Source organism: Lissotriton helveticus, chromosome 8 (genome assembly GCF_964261635.1).
Source record: "Lissotriton helveticus chromosome 8, aLisHel1.1, whole genome shotgun sequence".
Classification (NCBI taxonomy): domain Eukaryota; kingdom Metazoa; phylum Chordata; class Amphibia; order Caudata; family Salamandridae; genus Lissotriton; species Lissotriton helveticus.
Window position 1 is genome coordinate 1,427,110,812 of NC_136069.1, and position 24,872 is coordinate 1,427,135,683.

The window sequence follows — 24,872 nt, forward strand, 5'->3', positions numbered from 1 at the left end:
TAAATAAACCCAGACAAACTAGTTTTACATTTGATAGGAAGCTAATTTTTAACGAGGGGTTTCAAGAACATATAAGAAAATGGATAAAGTTATATTTTGAAGAGAATGAGGGATCCAGTTCACAAGCCATAATATGGGATACTTTTAAAGCTGGATTTCGGGGAGAATGTATAGGTTTTTCATCCAGGGCTCGGAAAAAAGCCAAATCAGAGCTAGATAGCTTATATGATCAATTAATCTTGTCAGAAACATTATTAATGCAGGAGATAATTAACAAAGGGCCAAGTCTAATTGAATTGGAGGATAAGGTTGCTAGGGATAAAGCGAAAATAACTGGTATCTGGTCTCAGGAAAATGCTAGGAAGTATCTCTCTTCAAAAATGGATGCCCATGAATATGGTGAAACAATCGGGCGAAGGCTGGCGATTCAATTACGCATTAAAGAGTCGGCCAGAAATATTGCTCAAATGAGAGATTCTGAAGGTACGATACAATCGGCACCACAAGAGATACTTAAAATTTTTCAACGATTTTACTCTGAGCTATATGAGGGACCACTTTGTTCAGGATTAAATTGGAATACACTATTCGCAAAGGGCCTAAAAAAGGTGGACCCCACCGTCTCTTTGGGCCTAGAGGATATAATTATAGAGGAGGAGTTGGATAGAGCTGTTAATAGTTTAGCAAAGGGCAAAGCCGCTGGTCCCGACAGACTACCAAGTGAAATATACTTACAATGTTACCATGACATTAAAAAAGAACTTCTAAAAACAGTGAGGGAAGCTCAGGTGGGGAATCCCCCAAGAACATGGGCGGAAGCTACTATTGCCGTTTTTTGTAAAAAAAAGGGAAACCGGCAGATTGTGTAGGGTCATATAGACCGATTTCGCTGTTAAACTCTGACAATAAAATTTACTCTAAAATTTTAGCTAATCGGCTGTCAGATTGTATTACCCCTTTAGTTTCACAACATCAACATGGATTTATCCCTAGAAGGGGGACGACAGAACATGTAAATACAGTTATATCTCTTTTTGATACGGCTTCAGTATATAAGAATGATTTAGCGCTGATTCTGCTGGACGCGGAAAAAGCGTTTGATCGTGTGCAATGGGAGTATCTTTGGCAAATAATGAGTAAAATGGGATTTGGGGGAAGATTCATTGGAGCAATACAATCTTTGTATTTAAACCCAGTAGCAAAGATTTCAGTCATGGGCCAACTTTCTGATAAAGTTATTATAACACGAGGTACACGACAAGGTTGCCCGTGCTCTCCTCTTTTATTTGCTCTTTACATAAGCCCTTTTATTGAGTTATTAGACCAGAATATTTTGATCACCCCTTATAAAGTTCAGAATCTTTATTTTTCGGTGTTTGCATACGCCGATGACATAGCAGTGGTAACAACTAATCCTGCAACAGCAATTAAAGAAATTGAATGATTAGCACAGATATTTGGATTGATAACAGGCTATAAATTGAACGAGACCAAAACTCAAATTCTTTGTTCTGATACAATTGTCTGGGCTGATAGTAGGGTGGTTAAAGAGGTGACCTATTTGGGAATTCTAATCAGGGCAAATATGGCGGAAATTGTGCAAGTTAACTGGAATACTTTAATGCTAAAAATCACGGCATCCTTGGATAGATGGGAAAGGCTGTATTTAACTATCATTGGAAGATCAAATGTGATAAAAATGAATATACTGCCAAAGATACTCTATTTGTTTAGATCAATACCTTTAGAAATCACTAAGGATAAGATACAGAACTTTCAATCTAAATGCGGGAAGTTTATATGGAGCCCGGGGAGACCTAGAAGGGCAATGAAATATATGATGTTGCCAATTTTAAGGGGAGGAATGGGAGTACCTGATTTTTTCCTTTATTATGTTACTTGTTTTTATTGAAAATGAAAAACTTAATAACAGTAGTTAATGAAATGGATGATGTCAACATGCCAAATTTTTTTGAAATGCATTTGAGATCTAATGCAAAACTTATTTTTGTAAAAGAAATTGATGGGAGTTATTTCAAGCGAACAAGGTTCAAGGTGACCATGGGGACTTTCAAGGTTTGGAAATAGAATATGAAAAATATGGAATTACCAAGAGTCTCATATTACACTCCGTTTAATGCACATAGGATTTTACCAGGCATTTTTTCTGATGTAATGGCTAATAAATGGCAGCAAAAAGGTATTAAGACGCTAGGACACATGGTTAATATAAATGGGAAGTGTAAATCTTTTGAAGAGATCAAGGATGAATATTTACTGCCTAGATGGTATTTTTTTAAATACCTCCAAATACGGGATTATTTAACTCGAAGGGGTGGGAGTTTAAATCAACATCAAGTTATTGAAGAAATACGTAGATCAGCTAAAATTGGAGTAATTTATCAATCCTTGATCTCTGCTAAAAAAGATGACATAGATAGAGTGCAGTTGAAATGGAGAGAGTCGTTAGGTGATTCCGAGATTAATATAGAGGATCTGTTAATTTTATCTAAGGAAGGGCTCATGTCGGCAAATTTGAAAGCTCAGTTTTTTAAGTCACTTTATGATTTATATTATACGCCCAAGAGAATGGCGAATTGGATATTGGGAAGTCAGGGTAAATGCTTCCGTTGTAGTGAGGAGGATGCTGGAGCGATACATGTTTTTTATAACTGTCTTACATTAAAGGGATTTATTGAGCACCTGGAAAAGTTTCAGTGATTAAAACAACGATAGTTATTTCTCCAGCAATGATGCTGTTAGGAAAAATACAGAAAGTCAACAACTTGGATATACTTTTTCCACACCGGCATTTTATTTTTCTTGCAATGACAGTGGCACGCCTCTGTATTGCCAGGGAATGGCTACAGGAAAAACCACGGGACTTTCTGCAATGGCGTGCTAACATGTTGAGCTTATATAATTTTGAGTGGAGCTTATTCTCAATTAAAGGATCAAGGAAAAAAAGACTGGGCATTAAAATTTGGGGCTCCTTCCGAGATTATTATGAGTCATGAATTTGTCTCTCTTAAAAACTAAAATATAAATAACGTGGACTTTATTTTGGACTTTATTACTTTATTATTGCATGATGTATAGGCTGATAGCTAACTCGAGATGTGTTTGTTAGTTTGCTGTACTAAGAACAATAAATAAATTAAAAAAATATATATATGACTACTACGTATCCCATTATCAAACGTGTGATCACCCTCCTTATCTGACTTTGTTCTACTATTTGCTGCCCTAAGCCCCTGTTCCAAACATAAAGCTTTAAGCTGTAATGCAGCTTGAGACCACTTCTTGATAGGAGGTATGGTCAGTTGCGGAATATCCCAGGCAAGATCTTTCTCCAATGTAAGTTTAATATCATTGTTATCTAGTGGTTCAAAGCAGCAGTTAAAATCTCCAGCCACAAGCATATTCCCCTTGTAATGATTAAGATGGGAATCTAACAGGGAGACTGTCTCTGAGGATTTGCCCCCGGGTTTGCCCCTAGCATATGTATTCAAGATATCTCTACATTTGGGGCTTTGGATTTTAATAATTAGAATGTCGCTGATCATTGAGTCCAGCTGGGTAACTTTATAATTGTCATCCTGTCTGACCCAAATGGTCAGACCCCCCATTGGTCTTCCCCTCAGACAAGAGGTTGCTGGGTTGTAGAAGTTCAGAAAACCCAGTCTATACTGTGGTTCCATTTGTCAGGTTTCCTGGAATAATAGAACATGATGATTGTCTATAAACGATAGCCAATCTTGAGATACTAATTTGTTCTTAAAGCCTGCAATGGTCCAGGATACTAAAGATTGGGCTATATGCACATTACTAGCGTGATAACTTATCTGGGGCTGGCTGACTCCGGAAACATCATTGACAGTTATGGGACCTAATAGTGGGGTAACAACAGCTGTACTCCGAATAAGATGGGGGCTGCTTGTCTCTGTGTAGGCCATCCTGTTATCAATGGCGTCACTATTACACTCCAAATGACCAGGGATTGGTATGGCAATAACTTCATCACTTATTGTGTAAACATCGTCATGCCCTTGTAGAGTGGCTATTCCCGGAATTTTGGGGTCTTTTAGAATGGGCAGTCAATCATTTTCGTCCAGTCTGCTCAGCGCATCAAAACGATTAGACACCACAATTGCCCTATTATTATCACTTGGCATATTACTCATTTGCCTGTAGCTTATTGGATTATTGTATGTATCGGGAGAGTAGAAAAACCCAACGGGAGGATATTAATACCCTCCTGATTTGGCCGAGATTACGCTGCCCGGTCCACAATATCTCTAACCAAGATTGGTGACCTAAAACTAAGCACAATGCAGTCACCTTCTAAACCTTTCTGGGATTGCCCTACCCAGGGAACCCTTCTAACCATCATAAAAGGCTGAAAAAGATGGGTTCCTAGCCCTGTTTTGTGATTCAGATAGTGAAGTGACTTGTTCTTAAGGGAAGACCAATGCTTCTCTTCATGCTGTGAAAGTTTTGGTGCATTAGCAAGGATAATCGTTTATGGAGTGTCCTCGGGTGGAAGATGTAGGGAGGCTCTCAATGACAGCTCATTCTCACGGCCCTAGAATTTGCCTATTGGGCCCTGTGGTCCTGCCCTGCCCCTATGTTCAGGCTGTATTTGATGTTTCTGTTGCATCTCCATTGGAATTAGAGGGAGGCTTACCCCACTACCCTGTGAACTAGTTGGGAGTCTTAGTTCATTTTCCTTTGGCTTAATAGTCTGACTAGTTCTCTGACTAACACGTGGATCTTTAAATAAGTGTTTCTCTAATATGCTTAACCTATGGGAGATTACGTCTAGTTTTGCCATAACAGGGTGGATCAATGCTAAAAGCCTTTCTTTAAGCTGTTTCACTATATCCGATGTCCCTTGAGAACAATTAGGGCCCTGGACAACCACAGATGTTTTCGAACTATTTGTGCCCCCCTCGAACCATCAGAGATGATAGATGACACCACGGGACTACCCTGCTCATATGCCATATTCTTATTCTTGGCCTGCTTTGAGATCTGTGAACTTGATTTGGGCACACTACACGCTTTTCTCTTTCTTGACTGTTCTTTCACTTTAGTGCCTTGTGTAGGCGTCGGTTGCCTAGTACGGGTATGTGGCGGGGAGGGATCCAGGCTTGTACTGGGGGAGTTGGCTGTGGTTGATACTCCTGGGGTGCCCTGCTGTGGGGGATGTGTGATATGCTGTGGTAAACTAGGGCTCATAGCTGCAGTTGAATTTACCTCAATTAGAGGGGCTAGTGATGGTAGAGGGAGTGTTGGCTCTATAGAGAGCCTCCACTCCGTTAGCTGAATCTCGTGCATTAGCACAGACTCAGCCCTAGAGAGAAACGCATCCAATGTGCCCACAACTTCTACCCCATTGCCCCCCTTACGTGTGATCTTACTCATGGCCTAAGACTCAGTTGGGAGTATACAAAGCTTAGTTACCAGCAACAACCACTAAGTGGCAAGATTTTAACAACAGCAGTCCATCCTACAGTTAGCCACCCTCCCTTGCCTTGATAGATGTTTTTATCAGTGACCACTTAGTCCACAGACATGAACGATCAGTTCGCTTACTTGAAGTTCAGGAGGCAAAATTAAGGGGGGTGGCCCAGCCCTGCCTCTGTCTGCCGCTGACGGGTTTGGACGGGCCCGCCAGCCCGGGCAGTGCCCAGGCACACCCATGCGTGTCGCACGCCGCGGGAGGCGCCGAATTCTTTTAAGCGCCTCCGGGCGCTATGGTATGACGCGATGAAAGGGCGCCATGCAGGGATGCCGGGAACTGAAGTGGCCTAGTCGCACAAGACTGCCCCCAGCTGCGGCGTGATTGACAGGGAGCCGCTCCGGTGACTGAGAGGTGTGCTCGAGGCAAGTAGGTCCGTGATAGCAGTAACAGGGGAATTCACCCAGCAAAGAAGAAAACAGTCCCCAAGATAGGTCTATAGGATGACGGCAGTAGGGCAGGTTTGTCTTTTTTTAAGAATACCGTAATTAGTAGATTCGTAAAAGACAATGGCGCATTTCCCCTTTGTGCAGCAAGAAGGTCAGCATAATTTGATCTTTCAGAACCTACCAAACGGTTCTAAAAAATTCAAACGGAATCCCATCCGGCCCCACCGCCTTGCCAACAAACAGCCAATGATGTTAATGCTGCCTCCACTTCCTCCCAAGTAATATCAGCGTCTAATTCGTCCATTTGGTCATGAGTCAACTTGGAGATTTCAATGTCTCCACAAAACTCCGCTACTTTCCCTTCAACTCCCAGAATATCCTCATCTATATACAATTGACTATAACATTTGCCAAAGACCTCTAGCACTTCAGCAGGCTTATCGCAAATGTGCCCCTGCTCATCCTGAATAAGATGAATCCTTTTAGCCACCTCTTTTTGTTGTAGCCTTTTAGCCAATATTCGGCCAGAGTTTTCCCTCACCTCATATAACTTAGACCTGTATACTGCAACTTGCGCGGCCAGCTTTGTAGCAAAATTCCAGTATAGCCTCATTTTTTGGATAGCCAAATCACTTGAAATTTGTTCGGAATCCTGACCACTGCTGACTGCCCGCATAAAGCTGATTTCTAACAGGCGAAGTTTATTCATCTCGTCCAAAAATTCTGCCCGTAATATAAGCTGTTTATTAACAGAGTAACTTAAGGTCTCTCCTCGCACACCTGACTTAAAAGCACCCCACACCGTATGAACAGGGACAGAACCACAATTATTTTTTTAAACTCTACTATCCATTTACACATTTGTTCACAGTAGGCGGAGTCAACCAGTAATTTGCGTTCAAATGTCTGGGCCCTTATGGGAGATCTATGGCTGATTTCTAATTCTTGCATGATAGGGTTATGATCAGAAATAATTTTAGGTTGAATTTCAATCCTAGCTTTGGTCGACTGCTCTGCCGTTATGAAAAAGTAATCTAGGCGCACATGCTTTTGATGCGGAGCAGAGTAAAAGGTATTCCCTGGGGCACCCATTCCTTTAAACCACCACACATCTACTAGTCCAAAATACTTAACAAGACCCCTGATAGCATTACAAACTTTATTTTTCTTCCCATCATAAAGATAATTCCTTGCTATGTCAACATTTCCTCCTAAATGGAGGTTAAAGTCCCCACATAAAATCTAGGGAGATGGCCAAGTGGCTAACTCAATATTAAGATCATTCATCACATCTGGGTCATCTGAATTAGGACCGTAAATTGAGCAAATGATCATCAAAAGACCGGCTACCCTTAACTCAATATTCACCCATCGGCCACAAAGAGCTTCTTTTACACGCTTACACTGCCCCCCACCCAAACCTTTTCAAGATTGCCACCCCTCTCGTTGTCGACCCTTGACGCGTACAACCCACAAGCTCCAAGCCCAAATCCCTTAGCCACCTCCTGTTGTTCCAAGCAATATGTGTCTCCTGTACACACAGCAGATCCACCCTCATTGATCTGAGCCATAATCCATCTTTTTTGCCTATCGTTCAGGTCACAGATGTTCCAGGAACAGACTGAAATTTTACCCATCCTCAAAACAAAATTGTTTTATCATAACTGAAATACTTTGCCATTGCCATCCTGCCGGACTACCACATAGTACAAATACAGCAAATGCAACAAATACAATTGTGATCAATGTATTCGCCCACTCCTTACTTCCACTCAAGTGCAAAGACCCAACTCTTCTATTCCTTGCCCCACCACCCCAAACACCCTCCCCACCCTTGCCACCCCAGAGATCCCTCCACCCATACACCCACCCAAATGAGGCAGAAGGACTGAAAAGTCCCTATTAGTAATGGAGAGAAAGGGTTAAGTGCCCCCTACTGACCCCCTACCCCCCTGGTATAAAGAAAAAGAAAGAAGAAGCTTTCTACATTGCGTATATTGCAAGCTTCCCGCTAAATTGTACCCAAGAAATCCTTTGCAGCAATCTCCAAAATAGAAAATAACGTTTTATCCTTATTAATAATTTTGAGCTTTGAAGGATTTAGTAAATAGGCCTGTGCCCCTTTCGCTTGAAACAGGTGATCAATTGGCGCAGATGCCACCTTTGCTGAACTGTAACTTGGCAATAATCTGGGCGCACAAAGAACTCACAGCCCTTCCCCCTCCTCTTACGGTCTGGCCTTTCTAAATTGTACAAACGTTCGCGGAGTAAAAAGTTATTCAAGCACATCAGTATTGCTCTAGGTTTACCCTCCGCCCCGCTAGTACCACCCCACATCTGAAAAGGGAATCAGTGAACCCTCTGCAGTTTAAATTCCCACTTCGACTGAGTCAATTCAGCAAAGGCTTCCGAAAACTGATCTATAACAAATCGACGAATGCCTTTCCCTTATGTTCCTTCCGGAAACGCCAAGTACTCGCACATTGTTACTCCTTGAGCTGTTTTCTAAATCGATTAGTTTCCAATTTATATCGTCCCGAAGAGAATGTAGGGACCTGGCTGTTCGAGCAGTAGCAGACCCCCCCCACCCCAAGCGCCTTGAGACCCTCCGGGTGAGTAGTGCGCTATATAAATGCTTTGATTTGATTTGATTTGAGGTAAGATACATCAGCTTTCTGCAGTAGAATTTCATCGTCAATTAAGGAAATTCTGCCCTCTGCTTCCCCAATCCTTGCCGACATCTCCGTGCAGGACTTGAAGACACGGTGCACCATATTCTGTAGCTTACAGACTAATCCCTGCATCCTCTGGCCTTCTGCTTTTGTCTCCTCACGGTGTAACATTATGGCCTGATAAATAGTGGCCAGATTAACCTCATTCTCTATTTGTTCACCAGGACAGACGGTCATTCATTTGGATCCAAAGAGCCCCTTCTACTGTTGCTCAACCACTCAAGTTGTGGTAAGAAAGTATGGTCCAAAATAGGAGAACCATCATTACATATCGTGACCCTAGGCAGAGCGTTGGATAGTTCCTTTGATTCTTTTACCTTTCGTACAGTACTTCCTACCCCAGAAGTTAACATAACATACTATTTTCCTCTTCATCCAGTGGGGCTGAACTAGTCAGGCTTCTGTCATCAGCCCAGTCACCTTCAACACTCTCAATCTCCGAGGTATTAGAATAATCTGACATAGAATAAAAATGTCTGCTTGAGTCCCCAGAATCCGCCTCAATATTCGCGTCTCTGCTGAATGTTTCATTACGGGTCGCAGTCCCTTGATGTAATTCGGCAGGGCTCACATTAGCAACTATTTAAAGTGGGACACTTAGGGAGTTAGTTTGGAAGTCAGTTAAAGCTCCTGATATCAGCTAGGGGGAAGTGGTATTTTCTTGGATAAGTGCTGCCTTCTGTGTGTTACCCGCCTCAGCTTCCCACATTGCTCCCACAGTGTCCTGTTTTTTTGACAGAGAGAATGCACTCAGGCTTACCAAGGGCACAAATGTACTTATTGCTGCTCCAGATATACCAGAAGCCTTATCACCTTGCGGGGCACCCGCTACACTCATCACTTGTTCTGTAGCAGGCGTCTTGTTTTTACTTGGCGTTTTTTTTTTAAAGATCACAGGAATCTTTACCTTGGCCCCAGCAACATCAGTAAACCGAGTATCCCCTGGGGTGAGAATCGGATCCTCCTGCGAGACAGCAGAAATTTCAGGAACATCCACGTCTCTCAAGCCTGCATTTTGCGCTATAGCAGCGTAGCCCCCGACATTACCTGCGGCTTTGTGTATGCAAATGCATACATGCATTTTTAGCATTGTGGCGGTCGGTGCTGAGAGCACCGCCCGCCACAATGTTAAAAATGCAGGATGCACCCACAACTGTGGCGGGTGCATCCTAATACCCCCCCAAGGGATCCCCGCCCTTATGGCCGGCGGTCCCAAGTACCGTGAGGATGGCGGGCGGGCAAAGTCCGCCCGCCATCCTAATGAAGGCCTAAGTTTGAAGTATGCATGTACAACCAGCTGTGTTTCTATCTTAGAGCTTGTTTAGTATTGCAAGCTAAAATCATTGTGTTATGTCAGGGATGACCACTGCCGATTAACTGTGTTAATGTATCGATGAAGCATATGCCCACTGGGGCAGGAATGGACACTTTGGTTGCTCAGTAGACCATCGAGCAATAGGAATGCATATGTGGATATTTTTTTAAGTTTGCATATTATTTTAAGTTTGCATATTCAGTGCTAATGATGTGTGTACTATAGCATCCATGTTAATGCTTCATTGAGACAGGCGGCAGTATATACTATCAAGTGTATGTACTTATCGATTTGAGGTATTACGGTATAGCGTACCAGCGATATGATTGTACTGCAAATTATGCTTATTATTTGCCTATATTTTGTTTGCAATCCGTTCCAATGGTAATCCTATATGAATGTGTGCACTATCAGCTGTGGATCGGTGTTGTATTTGATCTATGCATGTAGTGTAGTTCCTATATTCCCAATCTATTAGAGATTTCAAGATCTCTTGGTGCCTCAGACCCATTCCTATGTGTGCTTCTTGAATCAAGTAAGCCCTCCGGTTCGTGTTTGGAATTACTCTGTTCCCCACTCCAGGGATTCGAGCAAAAGGAACGGAGTTCGCATCAATTATGTATGCATTATTGAGTGGATAATTTAGAGGTAATGCCGCATAGTCACCTTTTAATGAGGCTTTTACTGCCAGCATGGTTTCTCCATCTATTTGTTTTTTAGAACGCTTTTTTGTAGCTACGGAAGCCGGTTGAACAGCTGCCGTTGTGGCTTTGTTAGCCAATGAATTCCTTGCAACGTGAACGCCATCACGTTGATGACTCAGTGTATGTTTCACGTGAGTCTTTTGTAGTATTCTCTGTAAAAGAACTACTTGTTCCCATAGTTTTTTATGCTTTATTGTGACACCTGTCTCATCTTTGTAACCGTTTTCAATCCAGGTCTGCATGAAATTATTGTAAGACTTGACGCAATAATAGGAATCGCACACTATTAGTGAGGGGAATTTGCGATCGGCATTCTCAAGCATCATCTTTAAAGCTCGTAGTTCAGCTCGCTGAGCTGTACGGTTTGAGTGATTCAGTTTTAGTGACCAATGGTCTGAATCTACCTATGCGCCACCGACCTTTAACAATCGCGCATGCTGCATTGTAAACTTGTTTATCCACAACGCAGTGTTGTGCAAATCTGTCTGTGTAGATAACACAGGCGTACTGTTCGAGAGGCAGAATTTCGATCGACATTCATGTTCGTATTCTAGATGTTCTAGCTTTTTCATTTTGGGATCAAATGCGTGTATCACGTCTGTTGCAGCAAGAGAATTAACCCATTGTATCCATTTTGGATCTAATGCCATAGCATTTGGAATGCTCGGTCTTGTTACTGCCTCAAGGGCTGATACTGCTGTTAAAACATATTTTCTCTTGCCTTGGGCTAGGGCTCTTTCTTTTGCTACAGCAGTTTGGACCGCAGTCATAATTTTTTCAGTAGAACTGAATTTCATTTCAGCTTGTGTGTACAAGTGTGATTTATAAGATATTGGTACCGTTTCTCCTTCATTAGAGGTCAGGTACGTAAATCCGCATTCATTGAGACAGGCGGCAGTATATACTATCAAGTGTATGTACTTATCGATTTGAGGTATTACGGTATAGCGTACCAGCGATATGATTGTACTGCAAATTATGCTTATTATTTGCCTATATTTTGTTTGCAATCCGTTTCAATGGTAATCCTATATGAATGTGTGCACTATCAGCTGTGGATCGGTGTGGTATTTGATCTATGCATGTAGTGTAGTTCCTATATTCCCAATAGGCTCTGCGCATTGGAATAACACAAACGATAGTTTAGACGTAGGACTTAGGTCGACTAGGTCTCTATTGAATATGTTAGACTTAATTATGAATGCCAGCTAGCTCCGAGGTCACTAGAAACTTTCTCGAATTCACAAGAAGGGATTTGTTTCTGACAACCGCATAAACATGACAACTTTGCTCCCTCAAGAATAAGAAGTTTATCTCCAGAGTCGCGGAAACAATAGATAGCTATTTTACTCAGTCAATCGTGCATGCTTAGTTTCACCAGAAGTGCAGAGAAACAGAGAGACGGGTGTTTTCAATAAAAGAGGTTATTTATTGAACAGTCTTCTTTCTCATGCAAGAGAAGTGAATTGCTACAATCGCAATACTTGTCATAAAGTAAAGTGCGTACAGTAAAAGGAGTATTATAAAATAATACTGTAAAAGCATGGTATGGTTTCTAAGCCATACGGTGTTTAAAATAGATCAAATATATACAATGATAAAATCATGACTAAACGTACTCAACTGGTGCTTCTAAGATACGCCTACCCCGGTGTACCTAACCTAAACCTAGTACATGGGAAGGAGTAAGTGAGATGTAGTTTGAGTTAAGATAGTTTCTGCCAAGAATCTAAATCAAGAATTCTCTAAGGGTCTAATCAGCTCCGTACCTTGGTTATAGAATGAAGGAGGTCTTGTATCTCTCTCTCAGGACTCGATCTCCCAGCAACCCGCAAGGGTGACAGGGAAACACTGGAGCTGGATTTCTCGGCAGGAGAAAATACAGCGTCTCTCTCAGTGCGTCAACGTGAGGGTCGGCTTCCTTCGGCACTTGCTACTGCAGGGCGTCGGGCAAGTAGATAGTCAATCTGCTCCAAACCACCGTGTGTTTTGCTAGGACAGATGCTGGTATATTTATACCTGGAAGGTGCCGAGTTTGACGTAAGGTTGGACATAAGACGTCACTAAGAACCCGCAGTTCTTTCAGGACTCCGGGAGTTCTAGGACAAATCAATACAGAAGCAGGGGGAATTCCCGGGCTGCTGGAGGCTTGGTTTGTTTAAGAACACGTTGTGCTTTCTAGGAGTCTATGGGAGTAGCCTTGCCGTATTTAGACTGCATTGGCTATGTCTTAATATGGGTATGATTCTTATGCCTATATAAGGATATGATTTGATATAACCACATAAGGGCATAAATAGGGAATATTTCACTAGAGTCCTAGATTCGTCTACAACACCCACTCCACGTATAATGTCCATCATTACTAAATACTAAGCAATTTTAAACATATTTATGCATGTGTTTTCCATCCCACCCCAAAATACATAAAATGCATTTGAAATGGTATATACACGAAAAATTAATATTATACTGCACGTTTTCAAGCAGTGGTATCATTCAGATAATGCATATATTGTACATAGGAATGTTGACTGAATGAATCACGAAATTTGCATTTATGAAATGGCTCTTAATACAGAAGAGAGGGTCGAGACCATTTCATCACATATTTATACAAGACTGTACATGTGCTAGAGGCTAAGTCAAAATATTGTCTCTAAAGTTTTCAAAAATTGAAATCTTGTTCTCTAAGAATAGTTCTACTTTAAGCAGAGTATCATGTGCCAAAAAAGTAAATATTTTGGGAACGGGGAAAAAATAATTTCGCTTTCAGGAAAAAAAAATAGTTCCAGAGTTTTTAGAAGTTCTATTTATCAAAACTGAAGGTCGAATTCAGAGTTCAGGGAACGCTGCGTGCTTGTGTTTTCAAAAGCTATTCTCGTTGTTGGGAGAGAACATTAACTCAGATAGGTTGGCAAAGAATTCGTCTACAACAGTAAGTGAAAGTTGGACCATGTCCGAAAAAGTAGAAATAGTGCATATGTGAGATGCATTGCCGTCATCGGAGTCTAGATCAGCAATGGTCACAGAAGGTTGTACATGTGTGCCGCTTTCATATCGTATCTCACCGACACCTAATCGTAATGGTGAGGTCTCAATGAATGCCGTCATCAGAATAGGTAGCCGCTGGGGACAACACGTTGCATGAGCTGTTACCGAACCAAGCAAAGTATCGATATCCATAGGTACTGATGATGGGAGTGTGAGGCAGACGTCTAACACACATTCTTTTCCACAGAGCAGGCATCGTAGAACAGGTAGGATGCAATCTTGCCAGATTGGTCTGAACGAAAGAAACCAGGTAGTATTCAGATCTCTTAGCCGAGCCAAGCCGAGGACTTTAGTAATCCGATCTCGGTATCTCATTGCTAGGAGTGTTTCTTCCATTGTAGCCTGAGTTTTGTCTGTGGCTGGACTTGCCATATCGGAGCAGAAGGAACAAAAATAAGATTCCTCCTTCAAATCCCAAGATGAGAGGCAGGCCGCCGAACACAGAGAGCACGAAATTCGGGAAGAAGCTCAGGACTGCTTCAAAGGGTGCTAACAGTCCCGAAAAAATTGTCTTAAATACATGTGCAATGCCACTGGTATCAGACAGGTTTAAGATTTGACTTAACATTTCTACGAAATGTACGGGGCAATTTGTTGATAATAATGCATGTATCTCTGCTGCTGTCCTTGCGACTTGCAGATCATACGTTTCTCTAGATGAGGTTAAAGGCACAGTTGTTTGTAAAAGAATAGACTTCATTCTGCTTAACGTATCAATTCGAATAAAAGAGATATTCAGAGAAGGCCATATCGTTGCCTCCTTGTCTGGTTTGCTCTTTGGATACAATACTTGCATACAGCAAGTGACCCTGGATGTAACACTGACGAGATAGGCCATTCCTGGCACCATAACACAACAGCTGCAGTCACTTAACATAACGTATCTGCCTTTGGAAAGTTGTCTGAAAAAAGGCTCTATTTGTGTAGCAGGGGTGCCGTGCAGGTGGCATGAAAGGGTATTTGATGAACCTTTGCAGGCTCCATGCAAGTTAATTCCGTTACACAGAAGTGTACCGCTCAGTGAATTTTTACAGTTGTTACCACTAAGAAATACCTCTTTTTTCCCCCCACTCTAACATCTATGTGTGTAAGGTAAATTCCAGGTTGACCAGATATATCCTTTACCCAACCTTTCATACAGGCCCGCTGGTATGTGCTTTTGGCAATATTGAAACTGAAAAGTCGTTATTGGAATTGTAATGGTGCGATGTATTATCCATTCTATGACAGGTTTTTCGGAGATTGTCAATGGTAATCTTTCTAGTTTTTCAATGCTCAGGACCGTATAGTCTGCCCCTCTTTGTGCCAAAGAGATTTGTTTATCTGTAAGGTTAAAGACAGAAAATATTGACGTTGTGTTGATGAGACGCCATGGCACGTAGCCTGAACGGAGATTTTGTAATGTCCAGCCTAACTGTACAATAGAACGTAATTGGGACTGGCCATGTTGTAACATTAGCATATCCTGTTCTATTATATCAATAGCAGATGATACAATGCTGTCCAGTGAATACATTCTGGAGGACAGAGTCGTTAACCCATTGTCCACTACAGACAGTGATTTTTTCGAATTAATACGATCAATTTCTCGTATTTTTTCAGCAGTTTCAATTTGCGTTATTTTCCAAGCTTCGTTGTAAGCAGCATAGATACGGGCGTATATGAAATGTTTTTGACGCTGTTTGCGAGCTGCCAATAAGAAATCTCGCATGTCAGCACCGTCTTTAAGTAAGGTCAAGTGTTGCTTAATTTCAGGTAGTGTGGATTTCTGTAGCCATTCGAGGCATAGTTTTCCTACACTGTATGTTGTTATTATCCCTGGATGCTGTCTCTGAATATCTTGGGTCTGTCCTGTTCTGTTTGAACCGCGGTGTTTTGTTCAGGAATCTATCTTGACAGTTATTAGTGTCTGTGGGCCAGATCAACCATTTTTTCCAATCAGGATTAGTTTTGTTTTGGTGTAAAATATGGGATATGTCTATCTCCACATCTGTAGTGCTATTACTATCAGGTATGGGCTTTGGTATAGACAGTTTGTTTAAGTCCTTTATCTTGGCTAGGCCAAGACAGGTTGTTTGTTGAATGGTGTCATTCAGGAACATTATGTGTTCTGGGATCATGCAGGCTCTGAATAATGATTCTAAACCTTGTACCTGCCAGTCTTTTTTACCCCAGACAGTTTTTTTCTCAGTGTTGTTTTTCCAAAATTCAAAACCAAATGTAGACAATTTTTCATAAAATGTTGCAGAATAAATCAGTTTAGTATTTCTCAACATGTTTTTCATTCCTGTCTTATTCATAATCTTAAAATAAAACGTTTCTGGATCAGTGTTATTAAACCCTGAGAAGTATGGGAATTTCTCATAAAATGTTCTCAAGCTGCCTTTTGGCGGTGTTGGACAATGTTCCCATTGACTATAAGTGAAAACATTTCTAGGATTAGCAGATGTATGCAAATAGTGGTGCCCATAATGATTAAAGCAATTTCATTTCTTCATAATCTGATGAACCTTCTAAATAATCATGTTCTGTAAATTTTGCTGACATTTCTAAATCTGACATCATAATATTAATATTTTCAAAGTCCCAATCATCAGAGAAAGTGCTAGGTGATACAAAGTCACTTAAAGGAATCTTGAACTTATGTGGATATTTCAAGAGTTTAATTGGGCCATAGATGTCGTAATCAGTAGTGTCTCATGCTACACCACCAGGTATTGGAATGGCTGTGATGTTTACTGATGACTGTTCTCTTTTTTCAATGTGAGAAGATCTGTGAGGCTTTAGAACCAAGTTGATGTTCTGACTTGCTGTGTCCATTGTACTGTATTTTCCATTAATCATTCTTCCCAAGCTTAAAACCAAAATGAGCCAGAGTAGGAGGAAAAGTACACCTAACACAATCCACAATTCAATCCATGGTGAAATCAGATATGTTTCTCCAAGTTGATGAAAGAGTTCAGTTATTTTTTCTTTGAAAGTTTTATTTGCTGGCTTTTGGTCATGTTTACTTGGATCTTCAGAAAAGTCATCGAAATTGATGAAGTAGCCAGATGCAGTTCTGTCAATTGTTGGAATTGCTTCAGTATTCTTATTAATCTTTGTAGTTGCTTCTTCTTTTGTCATATTAGTATAGTCAAAGGCTACATCATTGTAGACAGGTGTTTCATGATGAACTGCTGCAATTTGGGTTTCAAGAGGCACAAGTTCCATGGCTTTGTTGCATAGTCCTTCTTTATTCACTGCAGGTTTATCAAATGGGATTAGTCTCTCAGTTTGAACCTCCTGAATTGTAGCAAGGTTTGATCTTCTGCTACATCTTCTGCTACATCTTGGGAGTCCTCTGGGCCTACTACTTATTATTGGCCACATGATTGAGGTTTTACCATGTCGATTGATACAACTCTGTTCTCCTTTTTACCAGCAAGGGGCGGTAGTACTACTGATCTTGTTCCGCTGATAGCTAAGACAGGTACTGCTTTTCTGTAAGAAGGCCCAAATTCCTTCTTCACCGTGATCTTTTCTCTGACCAGATCCCCAATCTTTGGAATCCAGACTGGTCTTGCTGGGACAGGTGGTTTTTCTTCAGTGGCCGTTGGCTTTAGCTTTGTGTTACTTAGACTTCTTCTTGTTTCATTTAAGTCCTGTAAAACGGCCAAACAATCCTTGATATCAAAGGTTTTTGTTCCACCACTGAAGTCTGACTATCGAGGTCTTTGATTATCATTCTAGTACCAAACAAAAGTTCATACGGAGTGATTCCACCCAGAGAATGTCTTGGCAGATTATTAAGACTACGTTGGACACTTATTAGATGTTTGACCCACCCATCACCCGAACCTAATACCCTCGGTGTTATAGATTGCTTTATGTCACGTTTTTTTCTCTCCACTACCGCATTTCCCTCAGGATGGAATGGACTAGAGTACCGCAATGCAATGCCCAAGCTGGCCATGGCCTCCTTGTAAGCTCGAAAGCTAAACGCAGGACCCTGGTCAGAATGTAGCATGCCAATTGCGTATGTGCTGATAAAGACTCGCAAATCTTTTATAACAGTTCTGGCGTCAGCTGAGCGCTGGGGCCACATCCAAATGAATCTCGTCTTAATATTTATGGGATCGCTTCTTTCCCTGTGGACGTCTGCGTGTAGATAGCCCATGCTGTCTAATAGAGGTGTCTGGGCTGGTTTCTGGTCCGGTTCACAACTGCGATCTCTATTGCAGTCCTGACAATCCATTGCAAAGTTATACATTTGCACGCTCATCCCCGGCCACCAGTATTGTGATTGTAAATCTATTAGAGATTTCAAGATCTCTTGGTGCCTCAGACCCATTCCTATCTGTGCTTCTTGAATCAAGTAAGCCCTCTGGTTCGTGTTTGGAATTACTCTGTTCCCCACTCCAGGGATTTGAGCAAAAGGAACGGAGTTCGCATCAATTATGTATGCATTATGGAGTGGATAATTTAGAGGTAATGCCGCATAGTCCCCTTTTAATGAGGCTTTTACTGCCAGCATGGTTTCTCCATCTATTTGTTTTTTAGAACGCTTTTTTGTAGCTACGGAACCCGGTTGAACAGCTGCCGTTTTGGCTTTGTTAGCCAATGAATTCCTTGCAACGTGAAGGCCATCACGTTGATGACTCAGTCTATGTTTCACGTGAGTCTTTTGTAGTATTCTCTGTAAAAGAACTACTTTTTCCCATAGTTTTTTATGCTTTATTGTGACACCTGTCTCATCTTTGTAACCGTTTTCAATCCAGGTCTGCATGAAATTATTGTAAGACTTGACGCAATAATACGAATCGCACACTTATAGTGAGGGGAATTCGGCATTCTCAAGCGCCATCTTTAAAGCTCGTAGTTCGGCTCGCTGAGCTGTACAGTTTGAGTGATTCAGTTTTAGTGACCATTGGTCTGAATCTACCTATGCGCCAGCGACCTTTAACAATCGCGCATGCTGCATTGTAAACTTATTTTTTTATTTTTTTTTGGTAATCCTCATATATCACAGATGGAACTCTTGATGGGAAACTGGCTCCTCCATGCACCAATGGTCATTCTGTACCGGCCCTTGTTGATTTCGGCGAGATGCAATTTGGTTTGCCCGTACCCTCAAGTAGCCACTACTTTCCCCTCCATACTCCTTTTTTTTTGCCGATCTTTGGGCGCCCCATGCTACTTAGGAGATCGGGGAACAAGCAGGGCTCCAGACAAATCATTGGAATACCAATCATCGAGATTGCCATGCCGCCAAGGCCGCCCAAACATTCATCTCACTTCTGGGATCACATGCCACATCTGATTTGCTAGTTATCATAATCTGCTTAAGGCAGTTAGCAAAGGTGGGGGGAGTTGGATCTTTCCACGCCCTGCAGATCTCACGCCTTGCTAACAGGATAATGTAGAACACAAATTTCGTGGGAAGATCATTCACCTGATAGTTTGTGACAAGCCCAGACATTACTGTAAACCTTGGGACTGATATAGAAATGAAGAGGACTTCTTCTAGGAATTCCCTTATCTTGCTCCAATATTCCACCAATTCAGGGCAATCAACGAACATATGTACATCATCTGCCTTCAGAAGGCCACACCTTGGGCAGTTGTAGTCTATATTTGAAAATTTGGCCAGTTTTTTAGGAGTTATATAAACCCTGTACATAGTGTATATATGATTTCTTTTCAGCGCTGCCGGCTTGATTACAGCGTTTAACACCCTGAAAGAGTCGTGCCAGAAATCCATGAAGGACCCGCTGGCCGGGGTAAAAGCGTTGCACCACAATTTGCTGATTTCAGCCTCCGTAACATCCTCACCCTCTAACATTGCCGAATACCAAAAGGATAGTTGGCTCTTCCACTTACCCCTTCTAGTTACCGCATCAAATTTGGGGTTAGGGGGGTTGTTATCTCCGGGTGTCACAGGTCTAGTTGCCCACCAGCCTGATAGTTGATAATATTTAAACCGCGTCAGAGATCCCCTAGTTAGATTCGACAATATATCCCAACTTAAAAGTTGGCCATCTCCCTGCAAGTCTCCCCAACTCTCCAACCCTGCCTGCTTCAATGGTAAAGATAAATGATCATTTAGACAGGCTGGAAGGCCTGGTGAGTCCCATATGGGTGCCTGCGGCGCATAATAAGAAATATTTAGTTTGTTCCTTACAAATACCCAATTTTTCAGAGCTGACCTCAAGATCTTCAACCTCACTTTTTTAAAGAATTTTGGGTCCCCCAAACTTATAAAGGAAGAAACTTAATCCCTGAGGAACATATTTTAACAAGGCAGAGAATAGCAATCCCATCGATGATTGGTCCAAACGGCCCGCCATGGCTCTAAAATGCTTAAAATGAAAAGCGTGGCAATACAACAGTAGGTCAGGGAAGGCTAGCCCTCCTGTCTTGAGACCTCTTCTTAATTTTTTTCACGCTATTCGAGGGCCTTTGGCATTCCAAATAAATGAACCCAATTTTCCTTGGAGTTTTTTAATTAAAGGTACTGGAAAAGATAATGGGATAGCATTAAATAAAAAAATTATTTTAGGAAGGACTATCATCTTCAAGAGGTTCACTCTCCCGTAGATATTTAAAGGAAGAGAGGACCAGCGTTGTAATAAAGCGATTGTGTCTTTCATGACCCTTTCTAAATTGGTTTTGGGAATTTCTTCAATCTTGTTGACCAGATGGATTCCCAAGTACCTCATTTTATTCTTTTTCCCCATCGAGCTAATCAGCTGATTCCATTCCATTATTTCAGTTTTTTCAGCATTGATAGAATACCCTGAAATCTTACCAAACCCCTTAGCAAGATCTAATAGTCTGGGTATCGCTACATCCGGATTTGTTGTATACATTAGCAAATCATCAGCATACAATGCAAGCTTCAACTCCATATCCGCGATCTTAAAAGGTTTAATTATTGGATCCGCTCTTAACAGACAAACAAAAGGCTCTATATACAAATCAAACAAAAGGGGGGATAAGGGACATCCCTAGCGTGTACCTCGGGAAATAAAAAACTGCTCAGTCAGGGAACCATTTACTAAAACCTTCGCTGTCGGGGCTGAGTATAGGAGCTTAATGGCCGTTATGTAACTCATCGGAAAGCCACATTTTTCCATCGCCATCCAAAGGTAGTCCCAGTCTACCTGGTCAAAAGCCTTTGCGGCGTCGACTGATACTATGGTCAGGGGCTGCTTCTTTTCTTGAGCAACATCTATCGCTGCCACAACTTGAAAGGTCAACTCGTTGAGCTGCCTATCCGGAATGAAGCCCCTTTGGTCACAATGTACCACCGATTTTACTACCTTTGCTAATCTCGTTGCCAGCACCCCCGAGAATATCTTATAGTCCACGTTTAATAATGAAATGGACCTATAGGACTCTATCCTACTCGAGTCCTTATTTGGCTTCAACAGTAATGTGACCTTCGCCTCAGCCCATGACCTAGGACCTGCCCCCCCAGAGTAAGATTTCGTTAAATAATAGAGTCAGAACCCCTATAATCTGCTCTAGAACGATCTTGAACAGTTCCACCGGAAGCCCATCTGGACCTGCGGCTTTGCGCTTAGCCATTTTCACCAACTGAGCCCTGACTTCCCCTTCCTTGATTTCTGAACTGAGATAAGACCTGTCTAAATCCGACAACTCAGGGAGCTGTACATTTGCAAACCACGATTCTGCTTGTTGCCTACCCAGAGAGGGGTTAGTTCTGTATAAAGACTGCATGTATCTCTTTGCTTCTTCCCTGATGAGGTCATCCTCGTTGGTTTTTTCCCCTGTGCTTGTTAATACCAAACTGTCTATCTGGTTTCTGGTTCTGTCCACTCGGGCCTTCCAGGCTAGGAGACGCCCACACTTCTCACCATAGGCAAACTGTTGTAGATTACTTGTGTCCCACTTTTCCTTCAGAGCCTTATCCATCCCCGCTTGGAATTCTGCTCGCAGACCATCCAGTTCCCTCTGGAGGAGTGGCCTATTATCTGACTCCTCGGCCGATGCCTTCTGCAACTCCAGTTCCTTGAGCTTGATTCTTAGAATCCAAGCTTCTCTTTTCTCTTTCCTCAGTCTGTTCCTCCTGATCATCAGGGTTGTTAACAAACCTCGGGAAAAGGCTTTATACGTTTCCCACACGATTTGTTTACTTGCTGATCCGGTATTGACCCTAAATAACTCTTCAGACTGGGTCACTAGGTCCTGTCTGACCCCTTCTTCCAGTAACAACGTCGGTCCAATGTCCATCTCCTTTGTTGTTTTTCCTGTTTCAAATTGACCACCATTTCCACCATTGAATGGTCTGACAGAATTGCCGGAACATATGATATGGAGTCAACTGCCGATGAGAGATTATTATCTAGCAGGAAAAAATCTATCCGAGAATGATGCCCATACCTTCTGCTGTAGAAAGAATAATCTCTTCCCCCCGGGTTTTTAAGTCTCCAAATATCTATCAGGTTAAAGTCCCTCATAATGTTCTTCAGTTCCTGACTTGTTTTTTTGGGGGGGGGAAATCTCACTCTTGATGTTCTATCTGGTTCTCTATCGAATATTAAGTTGAAATCTCCCCCTAAAATTATGGGGCCTGCTGTCTCTCTTAAGTTGGTTTTAAGTTTCAGCAGAGCCCCCGGAGCATCTAAATTCGGGCCATAGTAGACTGCACAAACAAAAGGGGTACGTCCTGCAATCAGGGATGTTATCAACCATCTGCCTAAGTTATCTGTTTCATGTTTAATTAGCCTGATCCCCATGCCTGCTCTAATAATTATGGCCACCCCCCGTGTACTGCCACTTTGCCCCGAGGAGACAACATCCTGGACCCATCTACATCTCCCAAAGATTTGATTACATTCTTCCCTTTCCAAATGCGTTTCCTCGAGTAGACAGATATATGCCCCTGATCTAAACAAAAAATCAATAACCCTTCTTGCTTTCTTCCTAACCCTTAACCCATTAACATTCCAGCTTATTAGTTTTATACTACATATCGTATTGGCCATAATTCTCTATGATCACTCTATGCATTCTAAGCCGGTTCCCTACCTGTGTGTGATTTAATTTCAAACATATACGAGGATTAATTTTTTTTCTTTATCCCCCTACTCCCCACCCTCCTCACTCTCTCTCCTGAGGAACCCCCCCCTTTACTCCCACGGCGATCCTGTCGCCAGTCGGGAGCTCACCAGACCCCTGGATGGTGACCCTTGTGGTTTATTTGACTTTGTGAATACGACAAAAGCTGAATAAATTAATTTATTAGATGACCAGTGAAAGGGTACAAAAAAAAAAAAAAAAGGATAATCTTGCTTATCGTCCTACCCTACTATAATCACCCAACCGTCTAATCATCTAACCGACAGGTTATATTCAGATTCGGCTGTTTGGCCCTTTTTCCTTTTCTTCCTTCTCTTTCTTTCTTTCCCCTTCCCAAAAAATAGAAAGAGGTCATTCATTTTTTATTTTATTTTTCACTTCTTTCTTCTCTTCTTTTTTCAAATTATATTTTCCCTTTATGTATATATATATATTTTTTTCCTTTCTTTCTTCCCCCCTCCTTCCTTTTTTTTTCTTTCTTCACTCTCGATAAACTACTTGCACCCATTAACCCCCCACACACCCCATTGTTCACCTTGATATATGTGTTACTTAAATTCTGAACTATATTTCTAGCTGATTATAATCTCTACCCCCCGGGGTTTCCAACGTCTTTCTACATTTTACCAATTAGTATCTCTTACTAAAGCGTATTCTCTCGCATCAAAGTGAGAAAGGAGTCAACATCTTGGGCTGAGGTAAAGTTGTGTGTCTTGTTTTTCCAAACCACTCTCAAAAAAGCAGGGAACTTCATCTGCACCTGCGCCCCTAAACTCCTCCGCTCAGGCATTCGGCTCCCCAACTCCCACTGCCTCTGTGCTGTTACCTTCCCCACATCAGATCGGATCAAATTGTTAGCTAAACCGAATTGTAGGGATTTTTCCTGCAGAGCTCTACTCAGGATTAATTCCTTGACCGAAAAGGACAGAAAATTCACCAAGATCTTTCTTGGACCTGACCTCCCTGGACGTGCCTAAAAGGATCTCTGTGGGCTCTTTGTATCTCGCCCTCAAGGTCTATTTCTGGACTATCCTTAAGGACACCCTCTCTAAGAATTTTGCAAATGAGGGCCTTGACATCCCCATTTTCCATCCCTTCCGGTATTTTCAAGAATTTCAAATTATTCCTACTTGAGTGAATTTCAAGTCTTTCCAAGTCCATCTGTAGAGCCCTATTTTGTGCTCTTAGTGTCTCAATGTCCCTATCATGTCTTTTTGAAGCCCCCGTTAACAGACTAACTTCTTCCTCAAGCACCTCTGTGCGTTTGCTAACATCCACCAATTTCTGTTCTAAGCTAGCACACTGGTCATCAATGATTTTTTGGTTAGCCTCGGATGTATCAAATTTCTGATCAAGTTTTGTCAAAAGGTCCTCTCTGAGACTTAAAAGGAGAGCCCCAACCTGTGACAAGCCTGCATCGGGGGTTGTTGACAGCGTTCTTACAGGAGGCAAGGGACTAGCTTGAGCTACTTGCGATGACTTCTGTCCTGTGGGTATTCCCTCTATTCTATCTTCTTCTACTTGCACTAGCTCTTCCTCCAACCTCTCCTGACTTACGTCATCCTCTAACTCTGCCAACACTGTATAACTATTTTTGAGAGGAACAGTGAAGGAAACACCTGGTATGTTGGGAGAAGTATGATTAGGTAGACTGCAGACACTCGGTGCGACTGTTCCTTTCGGGTCTTCTGATGGAGGGTGACTGGGTGGGCCAGGGGAGCCGTAGGGGCTGGGGAAAGGAACACTCAGGGTATCAGCTGTATTAGCTGTAAGTCCCAACCCGGGTAGTTTCTTACTCCCCCCCCTGTTGAAGTATCAACCCCCTTCTCCATAATTCTAAAATAGGCCTTTAAGGAAGGGGTGGGCTTTGGCACTGTCCCGCGCACCTTCAGGGGCTTCTGCTTTTGCTTGTTCACTTCCCCCGGGATATTACCCCTCCTGTCCCTCCTTCTTTCTATCGGGGAGATTGGGATGGCCCCTGCCCTAGCAGTGCAAGGGACCTCAACTCCTGTCTTCTGTAGTGCAAGTCTCGACCTCAGCTGATACCTGTTCCTGGCCGGTGGGACT